This window comes from Podarcis cretensis (genome assembly GCF_951804945.1).
Source record: "Podarcis cretensis genome assembly, chromosome: 10".
NCBI classification, from domain to species: domain Eukaryota; kingdom Metazoa; phylum Chordata; class Lepidosauria; order Squamata; family Lacertidae; genus Podarcis; species Podarcis cretensis.
In genome coordinates this window covers 39,264,335-39,278,780 of record NC_137179.1, presented here as the reverse complement: position 1 = coordinate 39,278,780, position 14,446 = coordinate 39,264,335, and positions in this window count along the sequence as shown.

The following is a 14,446-nucleotide window of genomic DNA, read 5'->3' as shown; positions in this document are numbered from 1 at the left end:
TTACCTATGTATTTTCCTCTGCAAATTGCAAAGATGCTAATCTACAGTTCATCAGTTTTGCCATGCTGGCTCTCTACAGGAAACATAAAAGCACCAGTGAAAAGGTTATGCCCTTTCTTATTAGTTTTACAACTCAGATCATCCTGTGTCTGACTGGCCAAGTTTATCAAAGTAAAAAGGCTGAAATAATTCATGCACAGAGTTATCTGTCTAACCTGGGTCCACATCCAAGCACTGAATTTGAATTTTGCATGGTGGAAGCCAATATACCCCTTTGTTGTATTATCTGCAGTTTACAACCAATCACATGCAGTTTATTCAGAAATAAATTCCACTGCATTGACTGAGATTACACCCAGATAAATGTGCATGGGATTGCAGGTTTAGAGCCTTTAGATAAGGAAAAGCTATACAGCACTTCCTGATAAAAAGACTTACATGGGTACTTTCTTGGACTCTTCCTGTTTTTCTGTAGATTGTCTAGAAATTCTTTCATTTTAATACCACTCTGAATTCTTAATCTCAAACGGTTGGACTTCAAAATACTTCCATTTATTACTAAGCAACTCCCTTTTCCCCCCTTCCTCCATGAAGTTCTATTTCAGCAGTGATTCATAAAATTTCTGCATGTATAATATTGTAATGCATATACGACAAGGCTCTGAACACACTCCCATTTCTTCTGCATTCAAGACATTCCTGCTGCTGGTTTGGTAAGAGGTGTATATTGCAAATATTAATATTGTGCAGTCTGAAGTGACTGGAAGCCTAAGAACTGGCTCCTTTTGAAAGAAAACATTGTCCAGACCCATGGAAATATTATTTTAAGCTTATTTGCAGAACTTTTTTTAAAAAACAACAACCATAAAAAACCAATAAATGAAACATCCAAACAGTTCCATATCCAGCACTAGCTCAGCATCTTCTCAGAAACAACTTTGTGAAGTTGTTTCACTTTTGTGAAGAAACAATGTTTGTGATCATACAGTAACTCTTTCTCCCCCATTCCAGCCTCCATTTTCCCTGGAGCTGTTTTCCTGGAGAGCTTCATATACATCCTCACTCCATGGAGTATGGAACCAAAGAAACAAATGCAACTCTCTTCAAAATAGCAATTTGCAATTCAATACCTTTGTCACCTGATCTAAGGTTAAAACACTCACTTGCTAGCTGCTAAATGACAAGAATCAGTTAATTACCAACTACTTAAAGCTCAGAGAGAGCTCTTTTTCCTGTTTTTAGCTTCAGTAGAATCTTCCCAGGTTAAACCTTTTCACCAGTACACAGACAATCCCATTTCAGTGTGAATTAAATCAATTATACTTATGATGTTAGCTACAATACACACCTATCCTATCATTTCTTATGAAATACCAAGTTTTTATGTGTTTTCCCCCAAACCAGCTTCAATGTGAAATGAAAAACAACAACTTACCTGTGTTTTGAACCAGTAATGTGTACGCAGCCCTAGCCTGACACTATTCTTACTGAAGACAACGTCAAAAGCATGCTTGAATGGAATTCATTCCTTTTGGAAGAAAAGTACAGTATAAATGGAAGTTTTATCCATTACACTATAAGATTTCACCTGAAAATGTGCAGGCATCCATCTCAAGATGACACAATCTTTGCTCTGACACTCGTCTTCAAGGTAAATGCTGTTTTTATATTTATTGCCACTGCACCAGTGATTATAACTGTCTTCAGGCATTACAATTAATGGTTAAATAAACACATGTGTGGAAGAGGGCAATAGTTTGACCCTCCATCAGCCTTTTGACTTGGGGAAAGTGACTGTCTGCAGAGCCTTCTGTACTCATGCTTTTTCCAAGTCTCTAAAATGTGTGAAGGGAGACTCTGTTAATATGGAAGGCTGTCATCTATTGGAGAAAGCCCATAGATGGCAGAGCAACTGCTTTGCATAAAAGAGGTCCTAGATTCAAACTCTGGCATTCCCACATGATACTGGCAAGTCATTGTAGACATTCCTGAACTAGGTGGAACAATGATCTGACTTGGTATAAGGCAGTTCCCAGGTTTCTCCATGAGTTCTTCTATGAATTGAAGGTGACTGGGGTGGTGATGGACCTAGCACACTCATCTCTGCATTCAATTAATTTCTAATTTAATGCTTGTAGAGGGCTCCATGCATGACTCTTTCACTTTGAGCTGTACTGACATGAATGGCTAATGCATGAACAAGCGGTGTCTGGACAAGAACAATGGCTCTGTCTGAGAGTCACTGGATTGCATGGCCAGATTTCGACCCAATGTGGGGAAGATGGAAGCAGAGAAATGAAGGCACAGAGATTGGGATGGTGCCTAGAGAATCATCATTCTGCTTCTTCTCCACATATTAGCCTTTCGTGCAGGGAACTAACACTTCAGGGAGGCTAAAGTTTGGGCTAAATTTTGAAGAAGAAGAAATGAATTACTATCTTTGAAATCCCTCACCTCCAGCAACAACATTTTCAGGCCCTGCATTTAAATATCTGCCCACAGCTCTTTCTGTTATTGTTATGATGCTCAAGGTGAAGTTGAATGTTCTCGTCTAGTAAAAGATAGCTTATTGCTAATAGGCATTCATTTTCCTGTCACTTTCCTCTGCAAGACTAAGCAATTAAAATATCCTTTATTTTCCATTCTGTGAATATTTTCCCTACATGTCATTAGGGAGTTCATTATGGACTCCTTTACAAGATCTAGTGACATTTTCTTGATGCTGCTTATATTAGTGAGGATCTTGAAAAGTGCTGGCTGGTAATTATGAACCTACCAATATGACCCATGGATGGGTTCAGCATGTGAATTGCTTCTAACATTATTAGCACTTTTAAAAAATTGGAGTTGCTAACCTCAGTTTTGTGCAACAGCAATTTTGTACTTTGATTCAAAGAGCATCCCCTCCCCATGCAAGGGAAAGCCAGCCATAAACTGAACACTTTCCTCCATTCCCAGGGTTGCCAACTTTGCTTATTGGCCTTTGCTCCTAAACATTTAACAGCTGCTTCATCTGCAGATATTAACAGGGCTGAGCTATAGCTCCCTACAATGAGAAGCTCCACCTGCTGGTCAGTGATAATTCCAGGCACTCTCCTATTGCTTAAGTGGGGGTTGCTAGTTAATGTGAACCAATCCCGAGTAATCTCCTTAAACGAAGATTGTTGTTAATAGAGCTGTTATCCTATGCAATGTATTTGACCCCATTTGGACTAGTCTGGAGGAAGCCATCAGTGTGCTTAATTTCTGATTAATGTCACATAATATATAGCCACCCACAAAGAGAAATGAGCAGAAGTATTTAGATAGGAGATTTGCTGAAATGTGAGGATTATAAGGGAGGAGGGGGGAAATCCAGTTTTATAGTCATTAACTTCTCTGTGAGACTAATCTCAACTTCAATGAGACTTCAGTAGGTCTATCAATAGGTCTGTTCAGTTGGATATTAAGTGGCTAAGATTATAGCCTTGGGCAAATTGACTATTCCCATGCTTAAAATAAGCAAGCGCTTGACAACCACTATGTACAGTATTTGTGTTATGGTTGGGAAGCCCAACAATCAAGTGAAGGAACAAATCATTAATTTGCAGGTACTAGGATCTGCAATCTGGATGCCATGATTCAAAAAATTAGTTTGTATGTAGTAGCAGTCATTTATAATTGTTTCAGTCATAAGCAATAATAAAATTAGTGACAATGTAAAACCCAGCATTTTTAAAGCTTCCACCAGGGACTCATGTAGTTGGCCCATTAAAGTATTAATTTAATGGCACACATTCTTTAATTCAAGCTAGCAAATGACAAGTCTGCTAGATCTTCCTATGATGAAGCTATATCAGGGAATGGAAATCTTCAACCTATTCTACAAACATAATGTAAGGAAGAATTCAATGATCTCAGAGAGAGGAAAAGTCATATTGCCATGATACATTAAAAAGTAAAATGCAAAAGGTTCTGAACTTGTCCTAGCTGGTATATGAATATTAAAAAATCCAAATTACCGTATTTTTCGCTCTATAGGATGCACTGGAACATAGGACGCACCTTGTTTTAGAGGGGAGAACAGGAAAAAAAATTCTCCCCCTCTCTGCTCAGGGCCCCTTCAGCGAAGCGGCGGGAGAAATGGAGCCCCTTCCATTTCACCTCCCCCTTGGCTGAAGGGGCACTGCGCAGCTCTCCCTCTATGCTGAAGCAAGGAGAGCAAGACTCTCCTGGCTTCAGCGAAAGGAACCTGAAGCCTGCGGAGCGCAGCGGGAACTCGCACTGTGCTCCGAAGGCTTCAGGCGGCTATCCCTGAAGCCTGGAGAGCAAGAGGAGTTGGTGCGCACTGACCCCTCTCGCTCTCCAGGCTTCAGCGAAAGCAACGTGAAGCCTCCTGAGCGCTGAGGGAGTGCTCCCTCTGCATTTCGGAGGCTTCGCGTTGCTATCACTGAAGCCAAGGAGCCTGCATTCACTCCATAGGACGCACACACATTTCCCCTTAATTTTTGGAGTGGAAAAAGTGCGGCCTATAGAGCGAAAAATACGGTAGCACTCCCCCCCCCTCTCTCTCACACACACATATATGCATTGGAATGGGCAACCTCTGGCTCTTGAGATATTGTTGGACCCTAGCTCTCATCAGTCACAGGCAGTATAGCCAGTGGTGGGAGTTGATGGGAAAGCTGAAAGGCTACAGTTATAGTCCAACAGCATTCAAGCATCACATATTTGTCATCTCTGATATAACCTATTTAGCTTACACTTTAAGAATATTTATTTAGTTACAATGGTACCTCAGGTTACATATGCTTCAGGTTACAGATGCTTCAGGTTACAGACTCCGCTAACCCAGAAATAGTACCTCAGGTTAAGTACTTTGCTTCAGGATGAGAACAGAAATCGTGCTCCGGCGGCGTGGCGGCAGCAGGAGGCCCCATTAGCTAAAGTGGTGCTTCAGGTTAAGAACAGTTTCAGGTTAAGTACTGACCTCCAGAACGAATTAAGTACTTAACCTGAGGTACCACTGTATTTAGAAATGTTATAGCTTGCCTTTCATCAGTACTAATACCAGGGTGGGCTACAACATATTACAAATCCCCCACCCCCAGAAATGCCTTACATTTCACTCACTTCCTAGCAACAATCCAAGAGCATTACTCCAGTGTGTGCAAATAACAATCAGTTAATTAGTTTTGTTGTGGTGGTTTTTAAAAAATAGTGCGAGCAGAGCAAACCCACATATCTCCCCTAAAAAACTACACATTCCTCACTCCTATGGATCAGTTAAAGCTGTAGTGATTCAGGTAGCAGTGTGTCCTAATGCCAGCTTTCTATTTGATTTTTATTTAGTATATTTTTAAAAATGCTGGGGACTAATGAGAACAAAAAAGCCACAAATCCCATATCAGTTGCTTTCTGCATTTAACTAAAAAGGAAAAAAGAATTGGGGAAAAAGGAAGAACTTACTATTTAAGAACTAATGAGATGTGATGTGTTGTGTTCATTTCTTATTTATTGTGTGTAGGAAAACTACCATTTCAAAATCTCTAAGTGCACAGCCAGATAACTCAGCTTTCCCTATTGCCTGCAATAACTTTCAGTCTGTCCTTGCTGCTGGCTGTACTTTCCTTCTAAGCATCTTTGAAAACCCATTTGATATCTTCCCTGGCCCTGCAGCCATCTATTTTAGCTGGTTTCTTTCTAGAGAAAACTCTCGCTTTCTCCAGCTGGTTCCAAACATTCTCCCACTGCTGTTTATCATTTTCTCTTTCTCATTGACTCTGATCAGGATTAAAACTGTCAAATCTTAAGTGGGGATGTAGCAGAGAGAGCCAAAATGACAGCCATTTTACAGCTATTTTCTTGAACACAGTCGGTATCATTCGGGGGAAATTAGGCACATGTTAAGGGACATCTTGCACATTACACACAGGTAAACCCAGGTTGTTAGCAAACCTACCATTCCCAGAGTGGTGTTATCAACCAATCCATCTTTGCACCCAGCCTTCGCCAACCTGTCCAGATGTGTTGGACTCCAGTATGCTTCAGCCACATCAGCATGGACAATGGCAGGGGTGTTAAAAGTTGGAGACCAGAATGTCTGGAGGCCACCAGGTTGGCAAAGTTTGATTTAGCTGAAGGGTGCACTCAAATGCACTCAAAAGAGGAAGATATCTGTTGGGAGTTGTTTCAGGAGTTGCTAACCTTTTTGGACCAGTGGACACATTTAGAATTTTGAGGAAGTACCATGTGTGCCAGTCATAACACACTGTGAGCCTGTAGTACAATACCAAATGGCTGGTGTGGGGGCCTGGGGTAATACAAAATGTGGGGGTATAGGTATAGCATAACACAAAATGATTTCTGTGAGGGCGTGGAATAACACAAAATGGTGGCTGTGGCATAATGGCTTTAATGTAGAGGCTGAACCAGTGCTAACAAGAACTGAGCAGGAGGGGCAAACATTCTCTCATGCATTTAGGGAATATTTACAGAGACATTTTGTGAGCACCATGCTGGCAGGCAAACTATGTTTCATGAGTTACCCCCTGCGCAATTGTAACTAAGCCAAAGTGCTAATAATATTCTTCCTCTGCCTACTCATGCCTCCATCCCCTCAGGGCAGGGGCCCGTCATATCCATTCTTTGTAAAGTGTTGAGCATATAGAAGGTGCTACAGTCATCGTCGTAATTGTCATCATCTTAAAGTCTATGAAATCGAGCACTAGATGTTTATGTGATTAAATGTAAGGTGCACAAACCCAGTGGAAAAGAGTTCCCTGTCCTGATCCATAGTGTTGGTCCACCACCAAGGGAAGGGGATGGTCTAAGCAAGATCATGATCAGAAGGCCTAGGTTTCTAGAATAGATGGCAAGGCACTGGCTCAGCACCATGGCTAGCAATCCTGCACCTGTTGCAGAAAATCATCCTGCTAAGATATTGAAGCAATGGACAGAATTTTATAGCTTGTGCTAGGCAGTCAAGATGAAAGCCTCACACACTGAGTAGTGCATGTGGCCAGTTGAAGGGCTGGTGCCTGTTCTGCTGCCACAAGGCAATGGGATTACAAGCCACAGTGGGACATCTCCACCATTCTTTCCTCTGAGTTGTCTGTGGTCCAGTAACTGGAGTTTGGTGTCTCTTTGGGGTTCAGAGGACAAGCTGCAGGCTCCACTGCCTGGAACAGTTCCCTCACTTTGCCTACTAATAAGGCTGCCCCTGACTCTAAAAAGCTGGGAGGGATGCAAACAAACTTTATTCATATGGGTGCACATTTTTTATTTCTAATGATACATGTTGCATTTATTGAGACAAGAAAGTCACTTCAGAGAAGTGCCCCTGCTCAGAACAGTTGCAGATCTAAAAGAGCCATTACTGAAGGCTGGGCAAGCTTCTTGCTTGAATAGCTTGGCTGAGCAAGAAAGCAAGATTGGTGACCTTTCTGCAGCTTTCACACTGTGGATAATTTCTGCTGAATAGGTCTAAAAGTAATCAGGATCTGAAGGTCTACAGCAGGGGCATCTGATCTCATTTCATCATTACAGCACAAGGAGTGAATCGTACAAAGATTATTCTTTGATTTTAATTTAAATGGATTTTACTGGTAAATTGGATTTTGTTATGCTTCATAAGAATATATTTCATAAAGCAAGCTGAATTGCCCACCTTTACAAATAGATATGGATCGGAGGAGAAACTTCATTTCATGCAACCTTTGAAATATCCATACAGAAATGTAAAATTTACTCTAGCAAATCATCTGTGGTTCTAATGCCTTTGGAGTTATTATTATCTAAGCAAATGGAACAGCTCACTGTTTCATATTTTATTTTCCAAGAGCCCCGCTGTGCCTAGTATCAAGCAATATATAAACCTATATAATCATTAAGTAAATGTACAATAAAAGTATGTTTTTGTCTCTAGATTTTACACTTGTTTACACTTCCATTTATGTATATTTATATTTCAATTTAAAAATATCGTCCAAGGGGCAAACAGAAGAAATAATGCTGCTGTTGTTGATGTTTTAGTGGATTTGGATGTATTTTTTATATTGTTGAGACTTTATCATACGAGGACTTTACAGTAAAGGGTAGGTTATAAATATTATTGCTGTTGTTGTTGTTATTGTTATCACCACTATAGTAAAACCCATTAAATAACTATCAGTATGTTCTAAACCTCTAACCTTTTTACCATCCTTGCAAACATGTTAAAGCAGGATCCAAGTCACTTATCTTAAAGGTTTGGCATTCCAAGTAACAATATTGTTGCATGCCACCCCTAATCTCTACTGAGCAGTGGCAAGTTTTCAGGGGGTTCCAGGCACTCACCCAGCAATGTGTCTCCATTGGAAAAATCAAGGCACAACTGAGTCCTGAGTCTATTTGAAATATGATTTATTCACACATATTTACACCTGGAGCCTGCAGTGGAGGGTGTGCAGAACATTATACCCCAAGAGTGTTTGTCGTTTATTCTCTCATAACTTCAGCAAGTGGCAACCAGTCATGGTCCCCGGTATCTGATACAGCCTCTTCTAACGAGCACCACATGGAGCTGCCTAATTTCCTCCTCCCCATTCCCAGATCAAAAACCACTGCATAAAAGGACATATTTTTGACAAGGAAAAGTAGTCCTTTTTTATTTCAAACTTTACAGAGACAGGCTATAGAACCTAGGCTCTTGGATAATGGTGTTGTCCTGTGTGAATCTCCACCACCCCATTTCTCTCCCACTTCCTCATTCGTCGTCATCATCATCACCTCCTCTACGGATGCCGCTAAGTGCCCTCTGTCTGAGCTCTTTGCTCTCCTACTTTTAAGGCTCGACAGGTTCTGGGAGATGGTGGGTCTGGAATGCTTTCTAGTGACAACATGTCAGCCAGCTGCTGCTCCAGCTCTGCCTGATCCTCCTCTCCCATTATTTCCCAAATCCCCCCTCATTTGCTTCTGAGGTGTGACCTCCCACAAACCACTTCCTCTTCCTCTTCCCTGGAAGGGTTAGGATGGGGAGGCAGTCTCTACCACTCCTCCTCCTCTGCCCAGCCCTTGACAAGTCCAAAATCTCTCTGAGGTACCCAGCTTCCCTTTGAGATTTGGGATTCATCCCAAACCACTGAACAACCCTAGTATGTATTACAACTGAAGTCACTAGAATTTTCTCTTAGTCTTATATAGTAGGGATAAACCCAAGAGGTAGTGGAAGTGTGCAAAGTATTCTGATTGGTTTATTGATTGAGATACATGGATGTGTATCTCACATTAAAATGTTTCCCTGCTATTGAATAGAAAAAATATCAGGCCCCCTGTCAATAGATGGTGCAATCACAATATACCTTCTATGTATTCCATTCCCAATCCTAGTCTCTGGGGCTAGCTATCCCTCTTACAAATTCCATACATATTATAGACATTTCCATTTGTGCAACGTGTCATTAAAGATAGCCAAGATATCTGCTTGTTTAGTTGGCCTCTTTAAGATGGCATTTAATCTCCTTCTCCACTCTTCCCTGGGTGAAGGGAGAATTTGAAACATATTGAAAATATAAGGCCAATAGACTGTTGCAAATTTTATTAATGCTCATTAATTTATAGAGCATCCTTTTCCATCCTGTAAGCATACTAATGTTCACTGTACATATGTTTATAGAATGGAAATTATGTGGGTTAAATGAAAAGGGGCTAATAAAATATTGGTTTCTCCCTTTTTTATATAAAAAAAATCACTTTCATTTGCAAATAAATATTTGTCTACTCCTAATATGGAAAATGTGTTTCTTCCCTTTTTGAGAGCACATAGTTCTATGTTTGTGGTCAACAGGAAATATTTTGAACTCTTGTTGCCAAGCAACAGCAAGAGAAAGAAATTATATTCCTACCACACGGTTAGCAGAATACAGGTTTCTAAAGTGTCTATAAAATGAAGTAAGCTACAGTGCAGCTTCTAGTAATGTAATGCGACAAAAAAAAGTTTTATGACTAATTAATTAGAGATGTAAGTTGGAATTTAATTTTTTGCATGAAGGTTCAGAGGAAAAAGGAAAATCCTTCAAATGCAAACAGCCATGTCATTAAACCTTTGGAAAAGTAATCTAAAATCATTATTGCTGATAGATTGTTGTTCATCCTTCTTGCTCTGCAGTAATTTTGAAATAAATATGGTTGTCTTCAGGAAACGCCTGTTCTTAAGCGCAGTGAGTGAAATCTTTATTCATTTGCAGACAATTATCTGGATTCAGAAGCATTTGAACACTCAGGTGTTCCAGCACACATGCAGAATCTCTTATATGGAATCCAGCCAATGCCAATCATATATAGGTCTCAGGGAAACCCACTAAACAAGTTAGTTGTTACTAACAAGTTAATTGCTTTCAATGGAAATGTCACAAGTAACACTAGCTCAATTGGAACTGGCTCTGTGGCTGTAAAGAGCATCTTCATTTACTTCAGTGGAAGGGACAGTTTTGTGTCAGAGTAACCATGGAACTTTGAATCAGATAATATTATATAAAATGTTTTGTTTTCATGTGTAGAAATGCATCGTTACTATAATCAGTGGGTCATAACAACTGTTAAATAAATGGGTTGCATCCAGAGAAGCCTGCTGCAAATAGATGGTGTATTCTGCAAATGGATGCTTCTTATGTGATAATCTAGCAATGTGCTTCTTTTAGCATTAGGCATTGCTCAATCTCTTAGTTTTACAAAATGTACCAACAAGTGCTAGTACAATGTATCATGTAACCGTTTGCAGAGATCTAGCACAAGACAATGGACAAAAATGAGTTTCTATGTTGTATGCAGTGCACAGAACAACAACCCCTGCCCAGCATACAACTGGATACTACCCAGTGTATGCAAAGGCAATACTGAATTGTTCTGCATTGTGAAGCCACTCTGCTTTATTATATATGATCATTTGATTGATTCTAGATAGGCTGTGCTCTTTGACTTTAGAATTCCCCCTTATTTCTTTAGCACACATTGAATAACTGCTCTGGAAGTGCAGCTGTGTTCCTTGACATTCCATTTATAAATAGACAGCAGGTTTTTGATTAGAATCAAAATGGAATGAGCTCATGGATAAGACTGAATAGTTTTACCACTCTAAATGTGGTTAACAAAAGCAATACAATGAATGTATATATTAAGAGGTGGCTCTACTATGAAATTAATGAAGTTTAAGCTTCAGGGCACCTAATCCCAGGGGGGGCCCAGAAGTGATTCTAGTCCACATTGCTTAAGACATTTGGGTCTAGTAGAGCCAATTTGAGAGGCAGAACTCAAATTGATTGATTTTTGATTGTATAGATTTCAACAACCCCAGTCCGTAGCACAGATGATGTAAAGGTGTGATGATCTGTTGTGGAACAACCCCACTGACAAAGCTGACAGTGCTTACCCACATCTCGCTGCTGGTTTCAAAGGGGACCCCATGACATTTCAAGATTCAGGGCTCCCCAAAATGTAGGTCCACTACTGTATATACAGTATGCTGTATATATCAATTCAGTTAATCAAAGTCTGCAATGTTGATAAATAAAAGAACATTCTCTGTGATAGAAACCCTTCAATGTGAGAACGCATTATGGAGTTTTATGTAAACTCAGACAGGTTATGAAGGCTTGTAGAAACAACCAGAGCTTCATGCCATGCATCTACATTACATTGTTTCAGAGATGAGGAACTTCTGATTCTTTGAATGTTTTGGGGCTCCAGCTGCCTTTAGTTCTATTAAGTGTGGTCAATGGTCAGGGATGATGGGAGTTCCATGACATATGGAGGGTCATAGTTTCTCCATCCCTGGTCTACTTAAACTCATTATTTCAGATCCAGCAGTTCTTTAGTTCACATGTGGATTCTTGTATGCAGATATCCCACCAGCTCCAAAGCTGTTCTGTTAAATCAGAGCTCCTTTCAAGAGGCATCTCCTTTACAAATCCTTTTCAATAGCTTTGAATTATGGTACCTGCACTCCGTCTTCCAGCTAACTTGTACAGTAATTAAAAGCTACTTTCGGAGTCTTTGCAAAGGATCTGAACTCTTCCAAAGAGTTATAAATTAACCCCTGAGCTTTCGCTAATCATCTAATTGTCAACAGAAGAAACAAAAGTGAAGAGGTTGAAAGGAAATTTCTGATATTCCAATCCACAGCCTCAGTTGTGGGTAATTTGGCTAAAATCCAAGTACTCAGCTGATGATGAAAAGCCAGAGTGAGAGGAGATTGGTCCATAATAATGGTAGTCTAGTGCTCCAGGAAGTTAGGGTTAAGTCTGATTGAATACTAACTTCATCACATTTGCTGGAAATAATATAGAATGACAGTAAGCAATATAGCCACATTGAAAAACAATTGCACATAAATGATATGGAACAATTTCTTTCTGAAGAGTCTATTAAAGGAACGGACACTTGACTTGTACATGCAGCAGGTAAAAGCAGAAGGCAGAAATATTCACTACATGCTATCTTTTGACACAAGGCTCACATAAACAACCCCCTATTCATTCTCCTGGCAGTAAGTGAGATAGCTTTCAAACCCACAGAATAGTCAGAAAAGTGTGATTCATATTTAGTGTAAACAAACCTTTCTTCCTAGCACTTATGTTGTGCCATAAATGTTGCCAGAAGGCAGGGCCCTCATGGTATTCACAGTGCAAAAACAGCTAAAAAGGTTCATTGTGAACACTGCATTTTGGCAGATATTGAGCCTTACATGCTGAGAGGACAATTCAATTCAAACAGCTGTTCTTTTAAGATGACTGAAGCTGTGTGCTCTTTCTGCACACACGACACCCCCAATGACATTGCCTCTTTAACCGTGATCAGATTTTTATATTGATGGTATGATCATGGTGGTTTGCAGCCAAATAAAGTTTTGGTTTGGGGCAAGGAAAAAGCCAAGTTAAAAAAAAAAGTAAAGATCTCAAAATGATTTAAATGTATATGAATTTTGTCCAAAAAATGAAAATAAATTATTTTTTTTAAAGTACAGTTTTTAAAAGTTTTCTGATGCTAGTATGTGTTCTTGGCATTTGGTTCTTGATTTTCTAGGTTGCATCAGGAAACTCATTGCATGAGTGGAAAAACTCATAACTTCTGCTCATACAAAGGAACTTCCCCTTGTAAAATATCTCCCAAATCCACTCTACCGGCTCCTCCAATTCCCCAGAGCACATCTGAGGGGTGGGGACCATACAGGGAGAGGAAGGGGAGGAAAAGTTCTGTTGTGCAAGTGGAAGTCATTCTGTTCACATAATGATTGCATTGGATTCAACCCTCTATCCAGAAAATGTGCAATCACAAATGTCTGTATCTAGCATCCTTTATCTAACATCTAATATGTCAATTAATGTTCATGATCTTCTTCTACCCATTGTGAGTTTCTGGCCTTGAATCTTGCAATGGCTTCCTGCTCATAGGGGTGGACTAACATTTCACCAGCTTTGAATGGATCATCATCATCATCATCATCATCATCATCATCATCATAATAGATGTATTTGGAACTATAGTCACAAAATGTTCCTAGTGAGTTTCAAAGATAAAACATATCTTCGTCAATCCACTTTTGTACAGAAAAAGGAAAGATTTTTCTTTTTAAGAAAAAATGAAAAGAAGTTAAAATTCTGTTCATTAAAATACAACAGCAGGACATCAATTGAGAATCAAGAGGATTTTTTCTCATACAAATGAAGCAATGTTGAACTTCTATGACATTCTGTCAAGCTGATCATTAAGGGTTCTATTCATCTAAAATTCCTGGCTCCCTGGGTGTCTGGTCTGGGAGTTTCTCAATTTAGCATGCTGGAGCTGCATCAAAGTTTAAACTTTAATAAGCCTCTGGGGTCAGAAAGAGCTCTCCTAAGACATTGTCAAAAATGGAAAGGGTGGGTGAAGGTGTATATACGCTTACATTATTACTCTTAAAAGGCTGCTCAAGCAAACTTTTTCACTGAGGACCCATAAACCCACAAGAGATCTCAGTTGGAAAGTGGATCAGGTGTTAAGGCTGTCACTGTTTGTCAGGGCTGAGATAAGAGCAGCGCTCTGAGATGAGCTGAAAGCCAAGAACTAAGAGTTGTGGGACATAGCCAATAGTCAGGACCAAATAGCAAGTGAGGACAAGATTGAAGAACAAGCCAGGAAGCAGGACTGAAGAACAAGCCAGTAGTCTGGACCAAATCGTGATGGAAATTGAGGTGGTATACTGGCATAAATTTCTTTTCTGCTGTTTTCATGGAGGAATCATGGGAAACAGAAGCACACATGTGCAGAAAGTGTAGGAGAGTAGAGACATTGTCCAATGATATTTGTAGTGTCACACCATGCTTATTGAGCACCTCATACCAGTGTATTGCTCAAAAAGCCACGGTTCCATAACACAACAGGTAATGGTGTATGAAAGGAACATTAGAAAACAAAGAAGAAGCTCTAGTGTTATAATCTGGGAAATTAACAC